Raw genomic sequence first — 16,464 nt, 5'->3', positions numbered from 1 at the left:
TCCTTCAAATTAAAAAAAAAAAAAAAATCCAGCCTGCCTTCTGTTCCCATAGAAGCATCACAGATGAATAAATACAATAATTTACTACTCCTAAAATAGCAGTAATCACCTGGTAAATATATTAAGACGTATTTGTCTTGTTAATATCACTTGTATCTGCCAACAGCAGTTTTGAAGATTCCCCAGGGCATAACAACTAAGACTGCTACCATTTCAAACGCGTACAAGGCGAAGTATGGCATATGGATTTGGGTGTCTGGGCCTTTCTACAGAATTTGATAGGAATCATGGATTTCCCATTTATTCTGTCAAAAAAAAAAAAAAGAATTATGAGCTGCTCATCCTCTAGCTAGAAGGTATCCACAAGAGTACTATAAACTCTCCATTTAGAAGGATGCATTTCTTTTCTTTGAGTATTTATAGGTGCTATGACATCATAATGCTGGGAATCATAGTATTTATATGTTTTCTGTAAAAGAATCATTTACAGTAAAGCTATTAGAGAAAGTCAAAAACACTAGCTAGCCCATCAACAAGTACTACATAAACACAAACAAGATACATAAAATCAGAAGCAGGCCATGCATGCAATATTAATCACATAGCTGGAAATTAATCTTACTTTTGTCATGATACACATGTCTGGAGAAAAGAAACCCAGAGCAATTAAGGACTTTTTTTTATTTTTTATTTTTTTAAAAAAAAAGAGAGAAAGAAAGGGAAAAACATTTTACTAAGAATACACAAACCTTCTGTTCACCTGCTATACTAGTTGTCCTTTAGTTTCATCCTCCAGTTTCTCCTGTGCACCCTTACCCTGTTCTGCAGGATAACTGACAGTCATTACATCAGATGTGGGTTCACCCACTTCTTGTTCTGTGGAAATGCCTACAGTCTGAAAAAGGTTTTGTTTCTCTATGCACGTAATAAAGTAGCTGTCACATGTGGCAATTTTACATGATGTTGCATCTATTCAACACGGAACATAGTCAGCACAAGTGAATAAGAAAAAAGAACAATCCACTTTTGTATGAAATCAAGTTCTAATGAAATTGTCATTAATATTTATGTTAACTATTAAAACCTAAAGAGACATGTCAACATTAGCATCTGAGAAACCTAGAATCACATTAGCCTCTGGTTTCAGAGAAAAACTGTTTTAAATGCAGAAGCTCTGATTTCTCTTCTAGTGATGATTGTTTCTTTTGAAAACTTTCCCCCCTACATCCACCCTCGTCTTCCTTCCAGATATTCACGGAGCAAACACCAAGTGGTATGGATAAATGAATATATGCAGTTGTAAGGGTAAATTGACTCTTACTTCCTAAAAAATTCTCTAGTAAGATTTGCTGGTGACAGAAGAACAGTATCTTGCCACTCCATGCTTCCCAATTCCCTAGCTACTATTCTAAGTCAGCAGCTTCTGATTTTCCAATATCTTATATTTCTTGTTGCCAGTGTGCAGAACAGGTTCCTGGTGATCATCAAGAATAGACAATAAGAAACTTATGGATAGTGTATTATTGAAGCTTGCTTTCCTCAAAATCTGAGCAAGTTCACTTGAGTTAAACGTGATCCCTTCTAAAAATTATGCAAGATCTATTTGTACATTTTCATTATTATTCATTTGAGAACTTTCACTAAATCCTCCTTTCTATTTCAGAGGATAGAAGTGAGTGGGATCTGTCCTAATTAGCTCAGGGTCAAGACCAGAAATGGAGCCACCGCTGTTCATCTGTGCCCCAGACAGAGCACATTGAGAGAGGCAGCATCAGAGAAACTGTTGCAATTCATTTATAACTGCCTGGTGTGCTCTGTCCATACTCAGCTGGATTAATCAATCATTAGCAACCTTCACTGTGAGCCTAAAAATCCGCTGGCAGATTAAACGCTAAAAAATGGATGGCAAGTCAGGTACAGACACTGCAAGGACAATTCAAACCGGACTCCAACAGCTCCTTTCTTCCCAACAAGCAAGCTCCAGGCTCTTTTTGGCCACGCGAGTGCATGCTGTGCGATGTACCAGCCGTGCTTCTGGTGAGTGGATACCTCCAGTTCTGTGTGCAACTGAGCTTTCCCTGTCGTGCGGCTGAGTGCTTTCCCTCCTCCTGAGGGAAGCTAGTGGGATGGCTGCAGCCTTGGCAGCCGAGATGTGGTGAGAGGCAGCCCCTAGTGCTTAAATCTCATTACTGCCTCGCCATCAATTGGAGCTGCCTCGAGGGGTGGTGGGGGGCTGCTGGGCTCTGCTAGATGTTATCAAGGTAGAAATAAATGCCTTTTCCAGTGGGGGACGTGGGGAAGACTGTCTGGAAGGACACAACCAAACACACACACACACACACGGCTTTGGTGATTTTCCCCATATTCAAGGAACTACCAATTATTTTACAGTCCGTGGAATCACTGTTGGCCAGAGGAAACACTGCAGTGGACAGAGTTTTGTCAAAAACTGATTCCTTCCCTCAGGTACCACTTAAAAAGAAATAAACAACACACCCACAAATACTTTTGTAATTCATTACTGTACAATTTCCCAAGCATCAGAAAAAAAGTTTATTATGGTCTTTTAACATCACATTCATATTCGGTTCTGAATTCCTTCAGGTTTTTGACAAACCAGTGGGTGAAACAAAGTGGGTGAGGGCTTTCTTCCCCTGCCCTAAGTTTATTTTGGTTTCTTTGTTAATGTATGCAAGAAGAGTGTTTCGTTTAAAGAATTCATCTGAGAGAGCCAAATAAAACACCCATGTGCCACCCCTGTGCCTGAATGTGTACATTTCTACTACTAAGCTAGTTTTAGTGAGAGATGGTAACAGAGCAATTGGAACAGGATAGACCTTACTACAGTGGACAGAAATTAAACAACATGCAGTTTTCTCTCTGATGAGCCAAGGGCAGATTAAAGCACAAATACCTGTTTCGGAAAGGAAAATGTGCACAAAGAATGTGCCTTTTTTTTTTTTTTTTTTTTTTTTTTTTTTTTGTAGCAGACAGTATGACTTTCATGTTACTAGAATACGTAAAATGATCCATTTCGCTTCTTGAAACAGCAAATCCTTCTCCTGGTTCTGTATCTTCTCTTTAACTCTTTTATTCAATAGCTAGGGAGTATACAACAAAAGCCTACATACTTCCAAGCATTTACAAACCATGTATTAGACACTCAACTACTGCAGCAGAAAATTATGTCGATTATTTCATTTGAGTTTACAGAAGCCAGAGGGTCTTGTGTTAATGGCATCACTCTAAAGCAGGTACTACAAGAGATTATACATTTTTGTAGTAAATCTTGGAAATCTCTGAACAACTTAAGTGTATATTGATTTCACTTCCCTATTCTCACAGGCCACACCTACTCGCAAGTGTATGTTTGTGGAGACTTCACACAAACAAGTGCTAAATAGGCCTCATTTATTTTTGCACTTTTTTCTTACCAGTTGGGATCTAGACACATCTTACTTCTGCTTGTGTTGCTGTTGTTGTTTGTTTGTTAATTATTATTACTAACATACTCTCTTCTCCCTTCCACTATGCCATTGCTAAGCTGAGGAGGCTGAATTGAGATCTTACATAGATCAAAAGGAAAAACACTGCAGTTAAGGCAGCAATGAAGCAAGCTCCACTCCTGCTCTCCTCAGCATGTTTCAGCCACTCGTCAGAGTAGCTGGATGTGGAAGGCCAATTCCAAGCCCCTGCCCTCACCACTGACCTGGATCAGAGTGGCAGAAGCTTTTCCTAGCACTGGCCACCAGTTTACTAGAAAGCAGAAATAGATCCTTCGGTTTATCTCCCTTAGAGCTACAGAGTAATAGAGGGGTAGAAACGCTTTGATGTAACATCCATCCCAGCTGGACTTGATCCAATGACCTATAGGTGAAAGGCTCTGTGTATCCCATTACCATTTCTTTGAGTCATCCCGACCCTTTGTTCCCTACCTTTATTAAAAGACCTGAAGATTAATGCAGTGAACAAAAGGCAGAGGGATAAATCTCAGTCTGTGATACATTTCAGAAGTGATGTTTCACAAGTGTAATTCAGGGGGAAAATTATTTTCTTTTCTTTTCTTTTTTTTCTTTTTTTTTTTAAATGTGCAACAAAAATCACCATGAAATCTGATCATGCTGATAGGCATCCAGCTTGAGGCTTCTATAACTTTGAAGTGATTGTAGGTAAAGATATTGTTCAGAGTTTAAATTTTACAACATTAAATGGTTTTGTTATCTTTCCAATTCCAAAGCAGAAGAGTAACTCAATTCCTCCAGGAATCAACACAATTAGTCATCTGCAGATATCATAAAATGATTTTTTTTTTCCTAAAATAAAAATAAAAAAAAAAGTAAATCCTCTCATTATCTTTAAAATACTTGTAGCTTATCTTGCTTTTAAATTTAATGAGGGGAAATGTGTGCCAAATTAGAATTAAATGTGTCTTACTTACCTGGCTTTTTATCTTGGTTAATTTTGGACTATTGTTTCTAATGAGCAACCATTCTTTACTTTCTACCATCACCTATCAAGACTGTCATTCAGTCCAGATCCTCATTCTCTCCCTTTAAGGTGTTTGTGTGATCTTACTGAATTGAAAGGCAGGGCTGACTTATGAAACTGTTCTGGACAAGTCTATGCTGACTCAGATAATTTCCAATCTAAAAATGAATCTTCTGTCTTCCCTTGCTTTCATTTGGAATCTGATGTTACTTCTTATACAAGTATTCAGGATATTCAAAATAATAAGCAATGAAAAATATCCTGAAATTTATGCTGGCCCAGCTTTTGCCCCACTGGTTAATTTTCTGCAGTCTTAGATGTTGGCACCTTCAGTAATACATTCTTAAGTGACTACTCATTTTGTAGCTAGCTCTGCCACTACTTCTGGCCAGAATTTATGCTTAGATGAGCATACATGCATCCTCAAAGTATTTATGTAAGTTGTCACAGCTTTCTATTAATAAACACCATGTAAAGATTTGCAAGTGGTGAGATTAAAAAAAAAAATCAACAAAAAAAACACATCATTTGTAAATACTTAGTCATGAAATAAATGCTTTTAAGAGCACGATTCACAGATGTACACACTGGCAAAAAAACAATCCCTGATTGATCTCTCTTTATACAGCTAGCACATGCTCATTTAGTGCTTTCTGTTTTCACCTGGGAGCCCTCTCATTGCACATCCCCTAAATGGTTTCAAGCAGTCAGGCAGGAGATGGCCTACAGGGAGTGGGAGAAAGGCTCCAAATATTCTTAAGTATAAATAACCAGTTCAGGCTAGATGTTGGTTCTTTTTAGGTTTAGTGGGAAGGAAAAGTATTTCACACTTTATGTGCTAACTCGGATGTCCTTGCACTTTTTTGCTCCACAATGAGCCACTAATGCCCATAGCGTATCAATAGCTCCTAACCTTCAGCACAAAATGACACTCCTCCTTGCTTCTAAGTACAGATGAAATGAAACTGTCCTGGATTTGTCTTTGCCAAGATTGCAATGGAACTGTCACATGATAAATGTCAGGTTCTTGTTGTAGTTTTTAAAATATTTAGATACTCAAAGTTTTATTTTGTCCTCTTATTTCCCATCATAAGTAATTTACTCCCCTGCTTCCAACTCCTCAGACCTAGATAGAGCTGAACAACAGTGAACTCCACATAAATAATCCCACCAATTGCCACAATTTCTTTGGTGAAGGGTCTTTGAGGAGTTTTCCCACCACTTTTTATTGACCCTCAGGTCCAAGGATATCAGCCTATAGAGGAATAAATATTCACAGGAATAATGGACAAAATTTGCAGAAGCAAAATATGAAATTCAAGTATGTTTTAAAAATGTGAGTATATACCCCTGAGCCATCCAAACCACAGTATTTTTATTAATTAGCTAATCAAAAAGAATTATTGCTTAATAAAAACAATCAAGAGTATACAAAATGTACAGTTTGGGATAAAACCAAGAAATCTGGAAGAATATTAATAAAAACCACAAACATCTTAAGAAGAAGAAGATGTGATCCACGGCTCTGATATTGAAGGGAGTTGTCGGTGAACAAAGTTTTAATATTGCTCCAACACCAGATGTTGCATGACTGACCAGGGATAATCTGGCCTCCCGTTTTTCCCCTTTCACCTGTTAACTTTAATATCATACGTAAGTAGACTACTGCAATGGAGATGATGCTTTTCTTGTCCTAATTTCCTATGCAATTCCTCATCAAGGTGATAAAGGAGTGGCTTAAAACATGCATTTTTTATCTCTGGACTACAACAATGGCTTCAGCATCTGGAATACTCTAGTTATTTATACTGTTTCTTCAGTATGTATTCTCAGAAATACTGCAAATACTTCAGAACTCTCCTCTAGAGGTTACTTTCTACAAAACCATGAAACTAAATGCCTTACTCTTTGACTCAACACACCCCTTCTAAGAGATCACTTAAAAGGTCAGATGAAGATCACAGCTGAGATTGGTTCTTCTCTGGCACAGGGAGACACCTGACAAATCAGGATAGAAATGATTTATGTTTGGGCATAGCTTTCTTGAGATACTGGACCAAGACTGCACAATATATTGTTCTCACCTCAACAAGTTCAAGATGTTGCTGTATACACAGAAACAGGTGTATATCAAAAAGCAAACCAAACCTCTAAACCCAAGATGACAGGTCAAACATCAGGACAAAAGGAACCTCAAAATACCCACAAAATAAACACAGTCACATTTCACAGTGATCTGAAAAGACAAGAGCTTCCTCTAGAAGAAAACCTAAGCTGAAACCAGCGATAGCTATTCTGATACAAAGATGACAACAACAATATGATCTGCCCAGTGAAATTGCTAAGAATGCTGGAGGGTTGATTTGTCAAGAAAGTTATTTGTTTTGAATTATTCACTTAGTTTCTCAGTTAATTAATTTCAAGAATTTGGCTATTACATCCAGGCTATGATCCTTCAAACCGTGTTTAATTGTTGTTAGAAAAGATGAAATTCTCTCTCCTTTTGAAGCTGAAACAGAAATCATTGCAAGAAATACAATAATAAAAAACACAACACCAAAAAAAAACCACTATAGCTCCCAGAACTGACAGAAAATTAACATGGCTTAATAAAATTCATGGTGGGCTTGTTATTGCTGCTGTTACTTAGAAGAGCATAAACACATTGAGAAGTGCTTCTTCACGCAGAATCCCTCAATTGTGAGCATTTGGATAAGCCTGTGGCTACAAATAAATAAATAAATAAATGTTGATTTCTCTCTGTTATAAATGTCTTATCCCTCTCACATATGAGCAACTTAGAGACAAGCAAAGCATGGCTGAGACGATGCACAAGAGCAGAGGGCAGGGCATGGACCTGGACTTATTCCAGTTGTTTGAAACTTGAGGGAAGTCACTAGCGTTTCAGTTCCTTTCATTTATCACCACTGCAAACTCCTCGTTCAGCACCATAACCTTTCTCTGCTTGTTTCCACCACATACAAAATGGTGCTTTACTCATTCTTAAGAGCACATACTGTTTTTTACCTGTGATTTTCAAAGCAGTGCTCCAAATACAGTCTTTCTGTTGTACACTCCACTTTTCAGAAACCCAAAATAGATTGTTAGATCTGTATGTAAACCTTGCTTCTCTGTAAGGCCTCAAAGAGAATTTATATTCATACTATATGCATGCATCTACCCTCTGTGGGATATTGCCAGCTGAGCTACGGTTTCTTCACCATGTAATCCAAGCACATCAAAGCATCTTAGCAGCTCTGGAATGAATAACTACAGGCTTTCGTGGCATAATTTATACACATACATAATGTGGTGAGCCAAAGGCATCTGCAGTCCCACGAAGCAAGTCGAGTTTCACAACCTGGGTCCTGCAAATTCAGCCTAGCTTGTGAGCTTCACAGAGATTAATCCCACACACCATGTTCTCTGGCAGGACACAAGGTATTAGTGACTCTGTCCCAAAGCAGTGCCGCTACCTGTGCTGCTTCCAGGCATCTGGCAAAGCCATCCAGCCATCTCAGTGCAAGGCAGCATTTGGGACATATTTTACCGCTATGGGGTGTTTTCATTAGATCTGAACCTGTCAGCATTCAGGAAACGCTGGCATCCCAAATGCCCCAATAAATTCACATCTACAAAAGGAGTTACAGCATTACTTTGGAGAGCTTTTGTTTGTTCATTTGTTTTTAACATTTTGATATACAATCAAAGCATTCAAAGTTGGGCTTCAGAAAGCAACTGGGTAGTAGTTGCTCTTCTAGCTCAAACACTCCATGTTGCTCCTTATATAGGGAATATCTTCTAATCCAGATGATTATCAATTTTTCTTAATTTAAATTCTACCATAAACCATACCTTGCATATGACCTGGCAGTGAGCTTTACAAAAAAAAAAAAAAAAAAAAAGGATTTGGTGCAAATAAATCTAGAAATTCAGAGAGGCCAAACTGTTGTCACATTACTATGTTACAGTAAATATAGCCTGTTCACTTCTTATCCCTCAAATAATGTTTTAGGTTCACATGAACCAAGATGTTCAACAAGTTACCAAAATCTTGGAAACATACATTTTCTGTCTGTAGCTATGTTTAGATGCGTGCTTTAGAGGTGTTTAGCTATGTGCTTTTGGGCATGGTGAAGATACATTCCAGAAGAGCTCTACATAAATAATTTGAATTCTTTCTGTTTAAGCACCAGAGTAATTCACCAGGGATCCTTAAACGGTTTCAGCAGGACAGGCATACAGACTGTGTAATTTTTGTACCTGCATACACAAAGGCAACACCTGACTGTAGAGGTTTTTGGACAATACTTCAATACCTTTGCAATTTATTCTGTAGTGGAAACCACCAGTCTTCCCCTGGACATCTGGATTCAAATGAAACTGAAAACCCAGCCCTTGGCACATGAACAATGACATTAAATATTTTGTTGGACTATCAAGGGGATCTTAAAAAAAAATATCTGTGAGAACAGGACACTAGGTTGTAACATCGTATAAATAATTGTACTAATCAGGTGGAACCATTGCATGTCTGTAAGCAAAACCATTAGCCTTTACCTTCAAAATAATAATTTTGAAGAAGGCCGTCTTATTCAAAGTTTCATTTCATCTACAGGAAATATATATATATATATATATATATATATATATATATGATTATATCCTCAAACAGGATACTAATCTTGTTAAGCCAAACTGAACTGAAAGTCATTGCATCACTCATGTACCTCATGCAAAGTGCTGTTCAAGTGCCTCCCATTCTTCCAGCCTCTGGCTTGACTACATTTTTACAATAACCAGACTTCCCTTCAACCTTTAGTCAGCTCACAAGTCTTACATGCTCCAGCTATAACCTGCTTCAAGGAAACATGAGTAGGAGTCTTCTGAGCTAAAATTCCCATAATGCATTTAATACATGGGACAAAGTTGTATCTAATCCTGCTTCTGCCTCCAAAGAAAAACCCTAGAAGCAAGTAAGTAAACCTACATCTTTATGGAGGCTTTGTAAAAAGTGCTATTCACTAGCTCTTTCCTCCACCTTCCAAGATGTAAATGATTGCTAATAAGCCAACATAACACAAAAATGGACCTTGCTGTTTTCTGCAATTCACAGCTAATGATTACAAGGGTCACTTTTAAAGAAAGCATCAAAGAAAGCTGCCCTAGATGAGGACTCCATTCTTGAAAATGTTGGAGTTCTGAAGAAGTCTCCTTTTAACTTTGTGAACCTCTATCAAAGGACTTCCTAAACTGCTAGGGGGGGAAATGGTATGATGAAACGTTCAGTTTGACTCATGGCTGTATCTGAAAGAGTAAAGGTGGCCCAATGCATTTTTATTTACTTACATCAGCCATGAGAGAGAAGAATGACAAGCCAAAGAACTAGATAGTTGGTTTCGTCTCCAAAGTTCATCCTCAATTATTCAAATATTTACCAACACTTTATTTAAAGTCTACCATCCAACTAGTTCTGTGCTCCATGCAGTGAAAATCAGATTTGTAGAACACTGCAGAGAAGCAATACATCATCTTTATACCTGGTGACATGCTAAGCTTTGATCTTTCAGTCTGCCTTAGGCTAGGATCAAAAAGAAGGGTCCAAAGCCAGAGCCTTTAGTTTCATGGACTGTTTTGATTCAAGTTATAGGGATATACTGATCCACTCAGTTAGTCACATCTTTTCATCTGTCTGCGGTGACAGACAGAAATGAGAAAAAAATATTTTATTTTTTTTTGTCCAATTATTATTAAAACCTATCACTTGAAAAGTATTCTTTGAATAAAAATCAAATTTAAGATAAAAAGCAAGAACAACTTAAGTTGGATCACCACAGAAGAGGAAAAATAAGAAATTGCTCTTAAGTAAAGTGCTTTCCATCCATGCAAATTTTAAACTGCCCATTCTACGTATTTAAAACACACATTAAGAACTCAAGATTTCTTCACCAACAGAAGTCCCCATTGCCATTTACCTATGGTCACTTTCCTTTACAAAACGTACATGCAACAATTGCCTTGCAGACTTCCTATGAACAACCTATGCCAAGCATTAGAGACTCGAGCCTAACATCTAGTTAAAATGATGTCTACAGTCATAGACTGGATTCCTTTCACAGCGTGTTCCAAAGCCCTTTTTTACTGGTATTATTTACCAGTAAATATATCCTTGCTGTATTATTTACCAGTAAATTATATCCTTGCTGTAAACTAGTTCAGACTGTCAGACACAATTCTCCCATTCAATCAATGGTCCTACACCAGCATCTTTAGAGTCTTTGCAGCAAGTGGGTGAAAGACAGAAGATGAATTTAGACAATGAAAATTAATTGAAACCCACCCAGCACAGAAACAACTGTGCTTCTTGTAAGCCGTGCTTTTCAGTTGCAAAACTTCTCCCAAAACCTATGTGGACAGGTTTACTGGGAAAAACAAAACAAAACAAAACAAACTCAACACTTCTGAGTAAATTTTCATGGACTTTTGTTGATACAGGAATACTCTTCTCATTATAATTTTTCACTGTAATTTCTGCTCCCAAATCCCTTAGGCCCATTTTCAAACTCTGCTGATTTATTATGATTGTGTATTCCGTTACCAAAGAACATATATAAAAAGGCAGCAATACCAACAACTGAAGAAGTGTTTGCAAACTTAATCTCCATTTTCTTAAAATCAGCCATTGCTATGACAACATACTACTACCACACTATAGCTCCAGCAATGCAGGAAACACTATTAATCTCTACAGTACTTTCCTGTACATTCCGCCATCAGATTTCCAACTTCCTGTCTTTCTTACTTTGAATCCTTGTGAATGTAATTCAGCTGGTGTTTTAATTTGCCCAGGTTAAATGTATTGTAACTCTTATTTTGCATCCTCACAGCCAAAACACCAATCACAGTCTCCAGTGTATGATCCTGAGGTCCTATTTTGTACTACCATGTAAACAACACATTTCAGCCCTTAGCAACATTAACCTCATTTAATAACCTCCCTCCTCCCTGTCAGGTTTTCCAATAGTCCCAATGACCCTTACTTTGACTGCAGATTTCTTGTATATATTTTTTTTCAATATTCTGCAACCTTAACTTGGTTTCTCATATTTCATTTACTACTTTTCCTTCCTGGAGTTTCTACAATTCACTAACATTTTCCTTATTTTTTTTTCTTATCTTTTTATTAGATTTCTCCTTCAATATCTTATACTTCAAATAAGCTAAGTCTTATTTATACTTCAAATACACATCTTTTTTTTTCATCAGTTAATTAAAAGACAAAAAAAACCCCTTTGTTCATCTCAGTATGATTTTCCCACTTCTTTCACTAGACTCTCATACTGTGGATCAGAGTACAGAAAAAACATGTTTAGTTTAAAAACTGTTCCTTTGAAAACAGGGGTTTAAGAAAGGGTTTTTGAGAACAAAATTCATTTGAAGGTCCACCAAAAGCAACAGGTTAACAAATAACAAACACACAAACAAAAGAAACACTCAAAAAACTCAAGCAACAATGGAGGAGACTGAAAGGACAATGAAGGCTGTCCATACAAAATCTCAGAGGTGGGGAAAATAATGCCCTGAAATCAAGAAATCCACGTTGCCACCTTTATGGAACTCATTTGAACTAGCTGAAGAGCTGACACCAAGTTAAAGGCAATTATAGAAATAAAGATAAACATATAAACACAACCACACTTTAGCAAAACAAAAGACAACACAAAAATGTGCATTTTGAACTATTTAAAATATGTTTGATGAGTAACACAAACTATCTGCTGAGATTCAGTCTCTAGCCCCCAGCTGCAATGCTCAGCCCCCAATCCCTTGTTGGTTTCTGTAGGGAACACAACAGTGAATTAACACACTCTTTTACTGCATGATGTGGATGTCTACCTATTAAGTATTAGAATGAAAACCAACCCACACAGATTTCATCAAACAGTCATTAAGGAAGAAGAGAATACTCACTTCTTATTAAAATTTCCTGAACTACAATGAAAGAAATTTAATGGGTCTACACCATATTAGCAATCCCTCACATCATCTAGTCCCCCTTAGTGACAGTTTTAGAAATATATCCTGTTCATACTACTTTATTAGTATTTATAAAACATGGGATTCATCTGTTCTAGATAACTACTTACTGTTATTCTTAAACCCACTGTTTAATTAGTCTTTCAAGCTAAGATTCTTAATATTTTGCAAATAAATCCTATGTTTAAATTATTTTATGCCCTGAGCAATACCAGGACATAACTTTTATGAGCAACATACATTCCTAATTACATTTTTTTCCGTCCTTGATTCTCATTATGTTATTATCTATATTACGATACTGTTAGACTAGTCAACGTACCCCAGGTATTCCAAGGCTACAGAAGAAAAGCCTATTATAGATAAGCTGTAGGATCTTTTGCATTTTTTTTTGCATTTTTTTTTTTTCCTTGAAGGTTCCATAAGACAGTTAAAAAAAAAAAAAAAAAAAGAGCAGGGAAGCAACCCCACCTACAATAATACAGCTTTGATTTCTTCTGCTGAAGCACACGCCGTGACTCTAGAAGAACTTCTGCCTACTGAGGCCTCACATTCAGTTCAGACCAATTGCATTTTGAATTATTTGATATCCAACATGCCACATTCATAAGTGTAACAAGTTCAGGTACAACAGAATCTTATGGCAGGCCACTGTCTGTCTTGCATAGGCTGAACTGCTTTTCATTTCACCAACTGCATATCCCAAAATTTATGTTTTAGAGAGCTAGCGCTGCTGATGGTTCTTAGGATATCCTCAAAATCTCTTTCACCTCCTTCTGACTTTACAAAAACAGGCACTTTCTTATTACACACAGCTAAAGCAAATCCTCCAGAAGTTTCTCAGAAGCTATTGTGTAGGATTCTTTGCCAAATACGGTTTGTGCCTGGTCTGAACTGTCTTTTCCCTCCCGTCCTACCTAACCTCTTCTTTCAGACTTGGCCACATTATATGCCTATGTTTCTAAGGAAGAGAAAAAAAAAGCCAGTGTGGAAAATATCTGAGAATATTTTTTTTTTTTCTTTGCCCAGGAAGTCCAATCTATCTGCACAGACATGTCTGTCTCCATTAGAATTTTTTGCTATCCATGCCATATGACAACAGAGGAGAAGAAAATACCATGCTGTACTAAAATTCTAACCTGCCTCTGCCAGGCTGGAAGTCCCAGTGATACAACGCAAGTTTGACAACACTGTCTGAACACACCGTGCTTCTTGGAGATCATGATAAGCTCTTATTCCGGTGCACAAAATCATTACCAGACTACTGTAATACCAGTTTTATTTAAGCAGACTTTTAGAGAGGTGGTAAAGTAAGGTGTTACATGAGCCTCCCATCAACAGAGTGACAAGACTGAGTTGGGACCCTCAGATCAGCAAGATGGTAATAATACCATGGTAATAATTATCAAGACAATAAACAGAAATTATCCAGGATTGTTCTATATGCATTTAACTCATTTCTGACAAGAGTAGAGTGGGAAAACAAATATACCATTTACTTACCTATACAAAGATGCTTACTAAAGACTTGATAAATATAGCTATATTAGCAGAGACATTTATGACCCTTATTGCATTGATATGCCTGGAAACTCATTTACGAAATGCAATTGGTATATAATACATTTTCCTTTCCCATAACATTTTCTTTTCTTTATTTGATCAAAAAAAAAAAAGGGGGGGGGGGGGGGTTAGGGAGAAGGGATTATTATAGAGCAAGAAAAAAGGAAAAACGCTCTATATGGTTTTCAATCTACAGAGGAAGGGAAGACAAATTCATTTTTTCTTTCTGGCAAAATGTATTAATATAGGATGAAAATTCAATACAAATATCAAGTTTCTCTAAGACAGAAAGAAGAGATGTTAGTGCAAAAGGGGATTAAAGTACAGGTCCAATTAGTGTCAAACAATAATTTTCTTACCTGGACAGGATCAGAAGGATGATCTCACTGTATGATGGCATCTTATTGCACCAGATGATAAAATGGTACAGCGCATTTCTCAGAGGGAAGACATTCATGTGTCGCTACACTTATTTCAGTTATGGTAACCTAGAACACAAAAACCAGCATCTCAAAAACTACCACTGGATTTCAAAGAATATGCCTTAAGAATAAGCAGCAAATAATTCCAGGCTTCCCCCTAAATTTCTATGTTTCCAACCAGCTGTTAACTCATTTGGTTCAGAGAAGCAAGTAGAACTGATGTGCTTTTACAAATATGTATTAATCTAAAATTTTAACTGAAATAAAACCACTCATGATATTTCTGTCAGATCTATGCTCTGACACAAAACTAGTGTATCAATACTAGTCACTGTTATCTTATTATCCAGTCTTCAGCACAAACCATGGAATTCAGAGTGACTTTTTAATACATAAATAGTAACATTCGAAGCACGTTTGTTCGGCTTTATCTGTAGCACTGTGTGGACTTCACACATCCAGAGCAAATTGCTCAGCTAGTAACAGCCTTTCTTGGAAGATAGTATGAAATCTCAGAAAAGGACTATGCTAGAGTCAGAAGCACTGAATAAGACATTAGAAGCAGTGGCATCAGATGTCACTGTTCATATCCTAAAATTTTACACATTAATTACTTTATGCACTAGAGACTATACACAGTGTTCTCCAATATGGTGTTTTACAAATCATCTTTTCAAAATATTAAGCCTTTCCAATATATTTTGATTTCGTCCTGGGATTTCCCTCAGTGTGTTACTCTGCTGCCCCCACAAAAAAAAAAAAAAAAAAAAAAAAAAAAAAAAAAAACTCCCCCAGTCAATATTTTCAGCCTGTATCCACTCCTTGATCAAACTGCACTCTCACCAAAGTCAACAGTTGACTCTATGGGACAAAGGCTTCATAACATACAAGAACGGTATGTATTGTAAACTGTATCAGCTTTGTTTTCATAGAATCACAGAATCATAGAATACCCTGAGTTGGAAGGGACCCACAAGGATCACAGAGTCCAACTCCTGGCTCCACACAGGACCACCCAAAAATCAGACCATGTGTCTGAGAGCACTGTCCAAACACTTCTTGAACTCCGGCAGTCTTGCTGCCGTGACCATGCCCCAGGGGAGCCTGTCCCAGTGCCCGACCACCCTCTGGGTGCAGAACCTTTCCCTAACCCCCAGCCTGACCCTCACCTGTCCCAGCTCCATGCCGTTCCCTCGGGTCCTGTTGCTGTCCCCAGGGAGCAGAGCTCAGCGCCTGCCCCTCCACTCCCCTCGTGAGGGAGCTGCAGGACGCCATGAGGCCTCCCCTCAGCCTGCTCTGCTCGGGGCTGGACAAACCAAGGGAGCTCAGCTGCTCCTGATGACTTGCGCTCCTGACCCCTCACAATCTTTGTAGCCCTCCTTTGGATACTAACAGTTTAATGTCTTTCTTACATGATGGCACCCAAAACTGCACACAATGCTTGAGGTGAGGCCATGCCAGCGCAGAGCAGAGCGGGACAGTCCCTTCACTCAACCAGCAGTGCTGTGCCTGAGGCACCCCATGCTAGGGCTAGCCCTCCTGGCTGCCAGGGCACACTGCTGGCTCCTGTTCAATCAGCTTGCTGTCAGCCAGACCCCCCAGATCCCTGTCTGTGGGGCTGCTCTCCAGCATCTCGTCCCCCAGTCTGTATGTATAGCCAGGGTTGCCCCATCCCAGGTGCAGAATTTGGCACTTCCTCTTGTTGAACTCCATGCAGTTGGTGATTGCACAGCCCTCTAATTAGTTGAGATCTCTTTTCAGAGATCTTTCTCTGTTCTACCGTGTATACCTTTTCTTGCTTTCATCTGTTATTATCACAGCCCTGATACTCAGCGGAATGGACAGCATGTATTCAAGCAGGGTTTGCTGTGGATGAATATGCTCCTGAATATGCAATGTATGCTCTTTTACTGCTGGGTCCTTTATTAAACTACCTGAATATTAGTGGCCCGAA

At 38.1% G+C, this 16,464-nt stretch overlaps 1 long non-coding RNA gene across 2 annotated transcripts in view; it reads right to left on the bottom strand.

Annotated features, from left to right (window-relative positions):
• LOC118160392 overlaps positions 1-16,464 on the bottom strand; it is a 153,249-nt gene that overhangs the window by 61,818 nt on the left and 74,967 nt on the right. For both annotated transcript variants that reach the window (XR_004747457.1, XR_004747456.1), the window contains exon 2: positions 14,448-14,576. This is a non-coding gene — a long non-coding RNA (uncharacterized LOC118160392). The remainder of the gene's footprint in view (positions 1-14,447; positions 14,577-16,464) is intronic.

Source organism: Oxyura jamaicensis, chromosome 1, assembly GCF_011077185.1.
Source record: "Oxyura jamaicensis isolate SHBP4307 breed ruddy duck chromosome 1, BPBGC_Ojam_1.0, whole genome shotgun sequence".
NCBI classification, from domain to species: domain Eukaryota; kingdom Metazoa; phylum Chordata; class Aves; order Anseriformes; family Anatidae; genus Oxyura; species Oxyura jamaicensis.
This window is presented reverse-complemented; position numbering and strand designations above follow the sequence as displayed.